Source organism: Neofelis nebulosa, chromosome 2 (genome assembly GCF_028018385.1).
Source record: "Neofelis nebulosa isolate mNeoNeb1 chromosome 2, mNeoNeb1.pri, whole genome shotgun sequence".
Taxonomy (NCBI): Eukaryota; Metazoa; Chordata; class Mammalia; order Carnivora; family Felidae; genus Neofelis; species Neofelis nebulosa.
The window spans coordinates 75,057,028-75,071,282 of NC_080783.1; the positions used below are offsets into that span (position 1 = coordinate 75,057,028).

The 14,255-nt window shown below is 38.0% G+C and overlaps 1 long non-coding RNA gene across 1 annotated transcript in view; it reads right to left on the reverse strand.

The window, feature by feature from the left end:
- Nucleotides 1-1,130: 1,130 nt before the first annotated feature.
- Nucleotides 1,131-14,255, reverse strand: part of LOC131503667 (uncharacterized) — a 66,962-nt gene continuing 53,837 nt past the window's right edge. Inside the window, exon 6 of the long non-coding RNA XR_009257519.1 lies at nt 1,131-1,237. This is a non-coding gene — a long non-coding RNA (uncharacterized LOC131503667). The remainder of the gene's footprint in view (nt 1,238-14,255) is intronic.

Consider the following 14,255-nt stretch of genomic DNA (forward strand, 5'->3'; position numbering starts at 1 on the left):
TTTATATTTTTGAATTTTTCTTTTATCATTTGCGCATAATGCTGGAGAAAACAATCATTCCTTAGTTATAAAGGATTCGGGGAGAATGCTGGCTATTGGGGTCACCTCCCAACCCTCACCTGCCTGATGTACCCTGCTTGATCTTTGGAGAGGTAAAACACCATATCAGCCTCACATTCTGCAGTTCATTTTCATCCCTCTCATGCGTGATTGTATTTCTACAGCTGCACTACACTAATCGACCGCACATCTAACTGGTAAACAGGGCAGGAAGGCAAGACGTGTCTGAACAGAATCTGGGCCTATAAACACAGCATTTACCTCCACTCTTACATTAATTTAAAAAAAGATTTTTTAACGTTTATTTATTTTGAGACAGAGAGAGACAGAGCATGAGCGGGGGAGGGGCAGAGAGAGAGGGAGACACAGAATCGGAAGCAGGCTCCAGGCTCTGAGCCCTCAGCCCAGAGCCTGACACCGGGCTGGAACTCATGGACCACGAGATCGTGACCTGAGCTGAGGTCGGATGCTTAACCGACTGAGCCACCCAGGCGCCCCACATTAATTTTAAAAATGTGGTTGATATTGGAGCACCTGGGTGGCTTAGTCAGTTAAGCATCTGACTTCGGCTCAGGTCAGGATCTCACCAACGGGAGTTCAAGCCCCGTGTCGGGCTCTTTGCTGGCAGCTCAGAGCCTGGAGCCTGCTTCGGATTCTGTGTCTCCCTCTCTCTCTGTTCCTCCCCCCGTTCGCCCTCTGTCTCTCTCTCTCTCTCTCTCAAAAATAAACATTAAAAAATAAAGGGTGGTTGATATTATTTGCCTCTAACATCGACACATTTTTAAAGTGGCTTCCAGGAGTCAGAAAATATAAACATGTTTTTCAAACCCAGCAACCTCCAATCAGTTTGGCAGAAAAATGAGAAATGTGTGAGAAGAAAATGAGAATATGATTTTAATAAAAAAAATTCTGTTTTAAAAAAAACCAAACCCTCTTCTAGTACCAGAAGAAGAATAGGAAACTCCCAATATTAGGATTTAGAAAGATCCTCTGTTCAATTAAACCCCGAGGTAAACCAAAAAAACCCTCCAAATATGGAACCTATGTCATTACCTCTTCTTTTTTTTCCAAAACGTTGAATCCAAGGTGAATTTCTAAATGATGTGAACACTTTTTTTCAGATTTTCCAGGTACTACTGCAAACAACCATTCATACAGTTTAAATAATCTTGAACGCCTGAAAACAAGAAGATGTGGCTTGTTATATCTGAACAAGATCATTTTAGAAATCAGAGTGGTGACATTTGACGAAGGTCTAAGGTTGGCAGAATAATGTCTAGAAAAGAAACAGTAGGTTTTGAAAGTATTGGAAGGCATGTGGTTTGTAATGCAAGAGTTCACCACAGATCAGATCACTTGTTCAAATTTAAATTCTTTCCCTTTCTTGCAAAGAAGGTGCATGTTGATGCCTATCGTCCCGGTTTCAGATTTGGAACTGAATACCACTTTAGCAACCGAAGTACTGTTTTCAAGTTTTGCTGACAACTGTCGGAGTTGGATTATCTTCTCATGTAGTCAGTGGGTTTGCTGTATTAAAGCAAAGGGGTATTTTTAGAAAGAAGAGAAAGGTTCACGTTTAGTACTTTGATTGATCCCGGAATAAATCCCAAGCTTTTCACCGTCTGTCACCGAATGAGGGAGGATGGCCACTTTTGCTGTGTCCTTGCCTTTTACTTGTGACAGTCTACCAATTTGGGAGTATTGCCGAGACTACCATACTGTTTCCTTGGAGTCCTCCTCAATATCTGTTTCCAAAAGGCCAAGTCATTACTTGAAATATCTCTATTTGTTGACATTAAATCAAGGCCCTATTTCATTGTGTTTCCAATGGCTTAGGGCTTTCTTACGTTTCCCTCTTTCTTTTCACTGTACAGCCTTCAGAGCCGTATCAGGCATAGAATATCGATAGTGCAAAATGTGCCAGAATGCTCCAACACATGATTTTTGGTGTTATTTTAAGCATAAACCTGTTTCTGCAGCACAGTCCATCGTGGATTTCTTAAGACTTGTATTTTAGGGGGCACCTGGGTGGCTCAGTCGGTTAAGCGTCTGACTTCGGCTCAGGTAATGATCTCCCTGTCTGTGAGTTCGAGCCCTGCGTTGGGCTCTGTGCTGACTGCTCAGAGCCTGGAGCCTGTTTCAGATTCTGTGTCTCCGTCTCTCTCTGACCCTCCCCCGTTCATGCTCTGTCTCTCTCTGTCTCAAAAAAAAAAAATAAATAAATAAATAAAAATAAAAATAAAAAAAATTGTATTTTAGAATTGATTATGATCTACCACCTGAAATCCACACTTAAATATACTAAATTCTTAATCTCCTTTGGCAAATGGTCATCTGCCCCCTTGTCCACAACTCATGATGATTTCACCAGATTAGGGTCATAGTACGGCAGGCTCTCACTTTGTTCAGAGCCTGCTCCCTTTCCCAGACTCAGCAATGACTCCGCCTGACCTGCTTTACTTCCTGACCCCAGGGGAACACTTCACTTAGCCACTTCTACTGGGGCTCCTCAGTCCAGAAGGTAACCATCTTGGACAAAATCTCATGGACTTGATTTGAACCCATCTACTTTAAGTAGTGATCATTTGGCCTACGGAGAGTTAGGCTTTCTAAGCGTACCAGATGCTGAAAGGACAGATTGATCTCACAGCCGAACTGTCTCCTCTTACAATCCCCCAGATCCTTGTCTTCAAAATTTTCCAAGCAGGAAGCGGATGCCCATCTTTTTGTTCATCCATGTTCCCGGTCTCCATGGGACACTTTACAAACTCTCCAATTACCTCATCATGTCACTAACTTCTGGTCCCCTAAAATCTCCTTAATTTAGCAAATATTTAGCTGGGAAGTTAAATGCCTGTCTGAATTTCAGGCACCTCAACCTTTCTTTGCTCAAGGGTGGGGAGCAGTTCCTTTCTTGTTAGAGAAAGGAAATGAATGACACAGCATTCTCCATTTGATGATCCATCACAAATCACTTTTCCAGTTTATTGTCTGCTCTCTATAGGCAGGAGGTGGGTTGTTGTGATTGATAAAATTGTTACATCATTTCTGCCATCTTAAGTCTAGCATAGGTGTATTTAAACATTGTTTCTTCAGAAGGTGAATATGCTTCTTGCTTAGGACTTTCATTATTGGGGCATAGGCAGAATTTCCACAATAGGAAAAGTTCCCTCAACATCCAGCTGCATTACCTTATGGAGTAGTCAGCAGGTTGGCAATTTTCTTGGTTTTGAGAAGAGTTAAGTATTCTTATTTAGACATTACTAACTTTCTATTCACACGTTTCTGACTAAATTTCTGCAAACTTAATCCTGTGATGTGATTGAATACATATTAAAAGAAATCATGAAATATTTTTTTTTCCATTTATCCATTCCATAAGTCTTTTACTTTGCCAGGATATATAACATGGCTTGCCTCCTATTGATACAAAATATCAATTGGAGTTGAATTTGGTCTAATGCACAATGGCCTTGAAACTGGGAGTCTAAACCTCTCTATGTAGAGTGTAAAGGTGACTGGCTGGGCTCCTGTGACTAGGTTTGCACTGGTTTCTTCTTCCTTTTCTTTGCTGGAATGATAGCAAGGGCTTTCTATCAGAGGTAACCCATCGAGTCAAAAGGCAGAAGAACATCCAAGTTCACTGGAAAAGCTGAAGCTCAAATATCAGAAGTAGTAATAAAGTCGAGTCACAGATCCAGAAGACTGGGGGTTAATAAAGATAAAATGAGGGAAGTGATTAGGAATAATTAAGAGGACGCTAATGAGAAAAGCTGTAAACCTTTGTAGATATTTAAGGTTTGCCTTAAGGGTTTGCGTAATACGCATGTATTTGAGTTGGCCTGGTTTAAAAAGCCAGAGCTGACCATGATGGAAATAAATACGTTTTTCTTATTTAAGTGCATTTTTTGGGTGAACACCCAAGATGCCTATGACAATGACACTTAAAAGTTCCTTAAATATCTCTAAGGCTAATAGGCTATAGCCTTGCCACGCTAAGTTCCTGGCAAGTTCTTATTTCTTATTTATGGTAACATAAGCCAATCTATTTTAAACATATGCGCTCTGGGAAAGCAACAATAACATATGCAATACAGTGAACCTTGGTGGGTCCAGAAGGTAGATTTTAGTCCACAATGTGAAATCAAATTATGAAGCAGGGAATAAATGAATATCCCCTCTAAGTGATAGATGACAGTCCAGAGCTTATTCCAGAAAAGAGGATGGCACACTTTGAAAATCTTACCTACCCAATTGTTATAGACGGGGAGCAGATGAAAAGCAGTAACACAATGATAGCCATGAGAAATAAGAGCTGATTTCAAAGAAGGATAGAGAGCTCCTTGTGCAAAAGAGAAACATACTAGGGACAGTTTACACAGATAAGGCACCCAACCTGTCTCATGAGTTCCTACGTTCAATAATTAATAATCAGAAGGATAACCCTGAGGTTATCATTACAGACGTTTAAATAATTTTCTTTAAAAAGTGGGTTTGGGGGCTCCTGGGTGGCCCTGTTAGTTAAGCATCCGACTTCGGCTCAGGTCCGATCTTGTGGTTCAAGAGTTCGAGCCCTGCATCGGCTCTGTGCTGACAGCTCAGAGCCTGGAGCCTACTTCGGATTCTGTGTCTCCCTCTCTCTCTCTGCCCCTCTCCTGCTCATTCTCTTTCTCTCTCTCAAAAAATAAACATTATTTTTTTTTTAATAATTTGTCTTCCTGATAATGCTAGGCATATTAGATTTTGCTGCTTGTATTCCAGATGATGCATTTGAGTCTTTGAAGGCTTGGTTTGAAACTGACTGGCATATTACTAATAAGGAAAGCCATTAATTAGGAATTCTACTGTCTCACCAACATAAAGGAATAATACTGCTGAGTAGCTGTGTTTGAAATGGCAGTAAAGGGAAGGGGCAGGGTCCAAGGTTTTCACTTACTGCTGCAGTACCTGCAGAGTTAGATCTCAATCTATGAAATCTTTAGAACCAGATTTCTCATTGCCAGTCAATGAGTGGTATTCGCTGGATTTTGTGGTATGTGTCTCCATTTTTATCCACTTCCCAGGTTATGGAGTTCAAGAGTAAGGGATAGTTTAGGAAAGAGGAATGGAGCCAGAATCATCTTAGGACTCAGTTATACCTAGAGAACCAGCTAATTTAGGGACCCTCTATTATGATTGTCAGGGCTCCTTGTATTCTTCTCCTCATCATGGGAGGCGCCCTCATAAGACCCTGAATAGTGAGAACCATAGAAACCAGTATCTTCTTTTTGCCCTGGCTGAAAGAGAGCTCACAGCTAAAATCAGTGTTTAAATATGGCAGCCACCTTTTGCTACATAAAAAAAAAAAAAAAAAAAAAAAATTACAACTATTTCAGGTTATGCTAAAGTGCTTGTTTTTTCCCTTTATTGTAGTGTTAATGGGTTGGTTCTTTGTCTTCTAATGTATGTCTTTTATAGTAAATTTTGATGGGAAATTAACTTGAAGCACTCCATAGGCTTCTTTGAATAGAAAGAAATAAGGGAGAAAAATTCCAAAAGAGAAAGGAAAGAAAAAAGGCTGGAATATTTCAAACAATGGAGGGATTGTGATTATGAACAACGTTAGAAAATGGCAAATAAAGCTTAGAAGCTCTTATACATGTTTAATAAATATCAAAGGCACTTGAGCTATGCCTTTTGAAGCACAAGTTGCCCTGGGTCATAATATTCAATCTATTAGAGGCATTGTGGTTTGTATGTGGTGATATTGCCTTGAACTGGGCACACTTTTTTTCTCTCATTCATTCATTCATTCATCCGTCCATCATTGACACGGTCCCTAGTGAAGTGCAGATTGATTGGATTTTATGAGTTTAGGTGTGAGATTTACATAATATATAATCATGATTTTTTTCCTCCCTCTTTTCCTCCCTCATTCCTTCTTTTCTTTCTTCTGACATAAGTGAGAGAATTTGTCTTTCCCTATGTATGGCCCATTCACAGGTTCTTTCTGTGAATGGACCATACAATAACTCTGTTATTGAGTTATTGAGAAATGACAGGGTTGTGATTTGTATGCCTTGCTTTTGGAGTTGTAGATGTAAAATTTAAGAGTGAGTGTTGCTTAGGATGAAATACAAGATATGAATGATATGCCTTTTTATTTTAAAGACTGAAATTAATTTGAACACAACTAATGAAATAATTTATTGATGAAGTGATTTAAGTGAATGCTAGACTAGGGTGGAATTATTCTCCTTTGAATTGAAAGGGTAGTGCTTTTCAGTTCCACTGCCTCTTTTAGGAGATTTTTAGCCCAATCGTTTAATTATGCAAGCCATTGAATATCCATTGTACAATGAAAGATATTTATATAATAAAAATGCTCAGGTTTAAGGGAGGCCAGACTAGTTTATACTATCATTTTGAGCTTAATCTTTCTAGTATGGTTCCCAATTCTGTTTCATCATTCTTTTCAAGAATCTAGTTCCCATTTTTGAGTTCTCTTTATTACTCTTCTCTGGGTTATTTAAATTCTCTCTCTATACCAACAGTAAAATAGCAATAGTTACCATAAGAATTGCTAAATTATATAAAAATATGCAAATTGTAGGAGAACCAAGACTGCTTAGCATCACATTACAGTCCTTCAACCCATAGTCCTTTACTCCAAACTCAACTGTATCAATACGTACTCATTTATCTCTAGAAATGATAATATCAAACAAAATCTAAGAATAACTTTTCACGAGATGTACGTAAAGGTGTTCTCAGTAGATTTGTTTTAAGTGTGGGCCAGGGAAGGACAAACATAATCTGCAAGTTAAGTGAAGAGCAGGGAAGGACTAATGAACGGCTGATGAGCTGTGTTCAGACAATACTAGTTACGTGTTTAGTCAAGTTGCTAATGGTCATACTTTGACTTTTATCACGTGAACCAAACATTCATTAAATTTCAATCTCCTCATGGGTTAAATAAGATAAAACACACATTCATGGAACTGAGCTAAAGATTGCCTAAATGGTATATAGCTAGAGATAATCTGAGTGGTGGTAGAATGAGTTACTTATCAAAGGCTTTTACGTCCATCTTGTAAACAGACTTTTGGTAAGTGCACTTAATTGGTCCTTCGGTCGTGTCCAGTCTTGATGTACCTGAGTCATAGGGTGAGCACAGCTTAGTGTAGGATGGGAATAATTCTGTAACTGTAATTATTTTATGATTCATTAAGATTTCAAATTGTCTATTTACTCAATTCATTTGGAAACTTGCTATATATTTTTACCATTATGATTTCAGATATATTTACTTCTTCATACCATTCACTATAAATTAGTAAGCTTGAAAATTCTTGGCTTTGGTCTATGTTATCCAAACAACTTATTGGAGGAGAAATGTGTAAGGCCTTCTATATTTTGCAACTTTGTGAAAATGTCTTGGATGGGTTATGACATACATCTAGGGTTTTTTCCTCTATAACAACATTTTAATTGTGCATATGGAAACAGAAGGTGGTGATCACCATAGAGAAGAGTACAGTCGTGAGTGTGGGTGAATACATGCGTATGGGTGTATATTTGAATGAAGAGTAGTGGTTAAACAGAGAGCTGCTGGGGCGCCTGGGTGGCTCAGTCGGTTGAGCGTCCGACTTCGGCTCAGGTCATGATCTCGCGGTCCGTGGGTTCGAGCCCAGAGTCGGGCTCTGTGCTGACAGCTCGGAGCCTGGGGCCTGTTTCAGATTCTGTGTCTCCCTCTTTTTCTGATCCTCCCCTGTTCATGCTCTCTCTCTGTCTCAAAAATAAATAAATGTTAAAAAAAAAACAAAAAAAAAACACAAAAAACAGAGAGCTGCTTAGTATTGATGAAGTAAACTTTAGTATTTACTGTGTATTTCATGAAAACATATTAAAGACATATTAATATGTTTTGCTTGATTTTTTTTTTTCTGAATCACCATGAAAATAAACTCCAAATCTTTGGCAAAGTCAAATGAGCTTTTAAGTGTTTTGTTTGTATAAGTGTTACCAGAGCCATCAAACTATTGTAAAATATTAATTTAGTTTGATAGGACTTATTTTTTCAGGGCCATTTATGTTTTGTTTTTCCGTGTGCTGTTTTCTTCAAGGTATTTACAAATTAATCTTGTTTAAAAAATGAGAATCATGATATAAATGTGTTTGTGCACGTACTATTTTTTTGAATGTAGCACAAAAAGTGGGTAATAGTATAGTTTGCCTCTTTATGCATTCCACAATTTTGAAAGTAATTCTTATGAAAACACACAGTGAACTTCAGATTGTAAATGAAAATAAAATTAAGCCTTAGTAATTTGTGCAGTGGTTGTGTTTCATTAATATGTGTCTCATATAAGCAGCCAGCATGTAAAAATAGATGGCATAGCTGACCAAGAGTTTAAAATTACAAATTATACATAAAATATGTGTTAAATTAATTAGAGAATTAATTGGGAAGCATGAGTTAAAGCAAAAGCCAGTAGACGCTGTACATTTGATAATCAGAGTCATTTTTCTACAATTGTTAAATATAATTTATCTCATAATGTTATCCTTTGGTAAATTGTTGCAACACTGTATGATATATGTAGCTTATTAACAGTTTCATTAATTGCTATTAGAGGAACGAAGCTACGAAAGCTGGTGCACATAGGAACAAATGTCGAGGCAGATGGTTGAAATTAGTGAAACGCGATCAGTTGCTGAGCTAGTTTACTTAATTAGCTTTCTACATCAGAATGGTTGAAATAGATTTGTGATCTTGTCGTCAGAACATTGAAACTCAGAGGACAATCATCATACAGCATAGCTGTAAAGATAACCAGACAGACAGCAAAGAGCGGTGGGCGCTGACCCATGACCGTTACTTTGCTCTGTAGTGGGTCCGCTGAACAGGTTAGAAAGAGCGAGAAATTTTCCCATCGGGGAAGACCAATTGCACTGCCATCTCTTCACTGCCTGTTAACAGGGAAAACAGAGGGAGAAGAGCAAGTGGAAGTTGGCCACTGCCCACAAAATGTCCTTGATGCTGTTACTTCTTAGTGAACAATTCTTGAGCAATTCCTAGAGAGGCTGAAATAGATTTTTGAAATAAAAATTTTAGAGAACGTTTTCATTGTCAGTTAGACTCCAGAAAATCCTAAGGCGTCAAAATTGTAAGAATTTTCATGCTCAGCCCATTCTTGGCTATATTACAGGGGATGAGAGGGAAGCATAATTTTTTCAGGTACTTAAATCTTTGGTTAATTCTTGTAGGTTTGAATTTGGCACCGGCACGCGTAGCGTGAGCAACAGTTAGTTGAAGACGGTGGAGATTTTGCTGGAAACATGATTCATATATTGGAGAAAATATGATGCGAGTTTAATGGAATTCTCCAAATTTAGGGGGAATATTACATGGTTTATACCTGCTGAGATTTATGTAATTTTGAAACAATTTATTATCTCTTCCCAAGGGCATGTTGGTCTGTATTTTCTTCTAAAGAAACACTTGCGGGGCACCGGGGTGTCTTAGTTAAGCATCTGACTTAGGCTCAGGTCATGATCTCATGGTTTTGTGAGTTTGAATCCCGCATCGGACTCTCTGCTGACAGCTCGGCTTGGAGCTTGGAGCAGGCTTCAGTTTCTGTGTCTAGCCCTCTCTCTCTGCCCCTCCCTCACTCGTGCTCTGCCTCTGTCTCAAAAATGAATTAACCTTAAAAGAAAAACAAAGAAAAGAAAAGAAAATAGAAACATTCTCTTTTTTCATGTGTTCACGCATATGAATCTGAATAACCATAAGCGTGTATCACTCATTAAGGACACATCTCCCCTTTCCCCTTTTAAGATGTAAAGTATGTTTCTTTCTGCTAGTGTTAGTTTATAAATCGTTTGATTTGGGGACTATAGAGCTGCTGTTACTGGTGGTTTGGCCTTTGACATCTTCCCTGCCTTTATTACCACCCTTGGACTCGGGGAAAGAAGGTAGGGGTGAGGTTATTTTATTTATGATACACTTAGAGGCATTGTGCCAAGAACCTTTGAATTTGTTAAGGTTCCAGAGAATGTTTGCCTCCTAAACTTTTAAAAACTGATTCTTATAATTTGATACCGAAGTTGAAACTGACAAGTTTTTTTTTTTTTACTTATTTACAACATGTAATTCAAAAACATAATCAATTGCTATTTTCCTAAATTCTTCAGCAGTAGTATGTAAATAATCTTTATTGCGGGGTGCATTTTTTTATGTTGGTTATGAGAAAAACTTTAATAAAAAATGTAGCCAATCTCTATCAAGCTACCTTCCTCTTTCCATGCTTTTATTCAGCAAAGAAAACAAGGTGCATCTTTGCCTCGTGATGAAGGCCATCACATTTTAGCTGCTAAATCTAATACTCTTCATAAAAGACAAGAAGATGCTACGCATGATGCTTGTTGGAATTTAGGAATAAAATTTAGGGAGCCTAGGGGCGCCTGGGTGGCTCAGTTGGTTAAGCGGCCAACTTCAGCTCACGTCAAGATCTCACAGTTCGTGAGTTCCAGCCCTGTGTCAGGCTCTGTGCTGATAGCTCAGAGCCTGGAGCCTGTTTCGGATTCTGTGTCTCCCTCTCTCTCTGCTCCTCCTCCACTCGTACTCTGTCTCTCTCTCAAAAATAAATAAAGATTTAAAAAAAAAATTTAATGTAGGGAGCCTAGAATGATTATCAAAAAATTAAGAACCTTAATTTTATTCTTACAAAGGATGACAAATATAAGACAAAGAAAGCTATTACAAACATTCTGCATGTGAAATATCTAGAGATAGAAGCATACAATAAATTATCTTTTCGGGCCAATGATAGTATTATTTTAATATTGAGCAACACAGGACTGGCCTTATGCAAAATTTGAGTGACAAAGCTATTTTTGTAGTTTAGAAAGTGTCTGATCCTGGGTCCTAGCTTAAACAATATCATTATTTTCATTATTCCCACTGGACTATTAGAATTATTGTTGCACACCCAACATTCTCATGCACTACATTTATAATGCCTTAAGAGTAGAGACATTGCATCATTACTTGTCTTTCTAGTTACTGTGAAAAAAATAAAAACAAAGCTGACAGGCGTTTAATAAACATGTCTTGATTCAAGTTTTTTACTCTGAATGTTGGGAGTACTTGGGAAAACTGCCTATTCTTTAGATATAGATCATTCCTAATCTAACAACAAAAATATGGGATAATCTATAAAATCATGATTTATTTGTTGTCATCAAAGAACCGAGGTTGCAAAGCAACTAGGATCACTGAATTCCAAAGGACAAGTCCCTCTAAAGAGATGAGGACCACCAAACAGTTACCTTTGGTAGAGCACAGCAAAATAAGGAGGCAGCCATAAAAGCAGATAAGAGAACAATTGTGCAGTCTTTATTTTGTGTGTCAACTTAACTGGGCCATGAGATGCCCAGATAGTTGGTTAAATGAGTTTTCTTATTATTAAAATTATTATTCCATGTGTCTGTGGGGATGGTTTCTAAATGAGATTAATATTTGAATAGACTGAGTAAAGCAAATTGACCTTCCCATTGTGGGTGGGTCTCATCTAATCCCTAATGGCCTGAATAGAATAAAAGGTTGAGTAAGAAAGTATTCTTTATCTCTGCCTGTCTTTGAGCTGGGACATTGGTCTTCTTTCTGCCTTTAGACTTGAACTTGGACTGAAATGTATACTATTGGCTCTCCTGCTTCTCAGACCTTCAGACTCAAACTAAAAGTATACCATCAACTCTCCTGGGTCTGGACTTCTCAGCCTTTAAAATTACATGAGCTAATTCCTTATAATAAATTTCTTTATACACACGTACAAACACACAAACATCCTATTGGCCCTATTTCTTTGGAGAACTCTGACCAATAGAAAGTAAATATTTAATAAATTCTTAAAAATTAAATATGCACCTGTATGACAGTTTAGAAAACTTGAAAGCCCCAGACAAAGAAGAATCTGCAGGCACTCACCAATGTTTGCTCATGGGCCCTAGCTGGATGCTTTTGAATGAGAGGCATGGTAGGAGACCTGAGAAACTCTTTAATGGTGCAGGCATGTGGCTGGTGACAGGCTGCTACTGAGGAAAAGGTGTAAATGTCTGGTCCTGTTCTGAATAACTTTATTACATGAATTAAAAAAAAAAGGTATCTGCCACTGGGCAAGGGGTAGGTAAATCTATAGCCTCTCACCCCTGATATCAGACAAAACTTGGTTATTATTGGGGTAGGAGTAGCAGAAAAAAACTTTGCCACTAAGGAATGGAATAGGAAATTTACTTGAGCTTGGAAATTTACAAGATCTTGTAATTTACAAGAGGAAATTTACAAGATCTTGTACTGATAATATCAGGGTTCTGTTACAGGATAGGACCACATGACTCAATTTTTCACAAGAGGCTCAGCCACTACAAGGCAACTTTCACTACCATCATGAAAGGCGAAGTAATGCTAAGAAAGCTAAAACAAGAGACTGAAACTTCTCAGGCACCCACATAAGCCTTGCACTTAGTAAGAAGCTAAAGCAGATAGTCTGTCTCAGAGGGAGGAGAGAGATCCTCTCTGTGGCACAGGCACGCAGAGTGTGCTAAAAGGTGACGATGGAGCAAAAATACTGATAAAACTCCTCCAGCACTCTGCGTCTCACACTGCATACAAGATGGTAGCAGTCAACCACTGGAGGAGCTTGAAGTCTGCTGTGAACGAAAGGTAATTAAAGCAATGACCAAATGCACCTGAGTTCAACTACTGCTTAGATTTACCGAACCTTCACATTAATGGACTGACGGAAGAAGAAATGTACCCATTTCCTGTTTTAAAATTACTTTGCTGTCATTCTTTTATAAGCTGCATTTGCTCATTTATTATACAAAACACACAAAAAAAGCAGCATTTGATCTGCATTTGACCGTTTCTCATACAATACACAAAAAAAGCAGCGGCAACAACAACAATAACCAATTAGCAGGAGATAAACTGTCAACAGACTCAAAGCAAGATATGACTCTGATTATGAAATATTAGATGAAGTCCTTTGAGATGATTATATTAAACATCTGAAATCATGTAGAAGAAAGGAACAATGCATGAATGAACAGGTGGGAAATTTCAACAGGCATATGGAGATTAAAAAAAATATAATGAAAATGGTGGCAATGAAAAACATGCTAACAGAGAAGAAAATTTCAACTGTTGGGCTTAGCAGTCTGGATATAGCAGTGGAAAAAACTGGTGAACTTCAAATTAAACCAGTAGAAATTATCTAAACTAAAACAAAAAATAACGAACTAAAAATAAGAAACAACAGAATAGGGTATCCAGTAGCTACAGGGTAATATAAAATATTTAACATGTATGTGATTATAGTTTCATAAGAAGATAGAGACTATACCACAGAATTAATATTCAAAGAGATTATGGCCAATTCTTTCCCCACATAAATAAAAGACCGCAAACGGCAGACCAAAGGAGCTAAAGATGGGGTGCCTGGGTGGCGCAGCCGGTTAAGCATTGGACTCTTGACTTTGGCTCAGGTCATGATCTCACAGTTCTAGGGGTCGGGCTTTGTGCTGACAGCATGAAGCCTGCTTGGGATTCTCTCCCTCTCTCTCTGTTCCTCCCCAACTTGCACATGCACCCCCACCTCTCTCTCTCAAAATGAATAAAATAAACAACAACAACAAAGAACAAAGAAGCTAGAGACTCTCAAGCACAATCAATTAAAAATAAAAAACACAGTTAGACACATCATAGCCAAATTTCTTCAAACAAAATATGAAAAAAAAGTCTGGAAAGCATCCAGAGGAGGAAAAAGAAACCTCGTACACAGAAGACAAAAGATAAGAATGGCAATAGGCTTCTTATTAGAGACTAAACAAGGCAGATGGTAATGGACACGTATCTTTAAGGTGCTGAAAGGAAAAAAAAAAGGAAGCGTTAATCTGTAATTTTATACCACGCAAAATAGTTTCGAAAGATGAAAGTAAAAGAGAGGACTTGTTAAGTAAGCACAATAATGAGAAAATTCATCAATGGTAAATTTGCACTGTAAGAAATGTTAAAGGAAGTATTTTAGGTAGAAGAAATATGATACAAGATGAATCTTTGGATCTATGAGATTGAATGCTGTGAATGATAAAAATGTGAGAATACAAAACATTTTTTTTCTGTTTTTAAGTCACTTTAAGAAGATAATTGA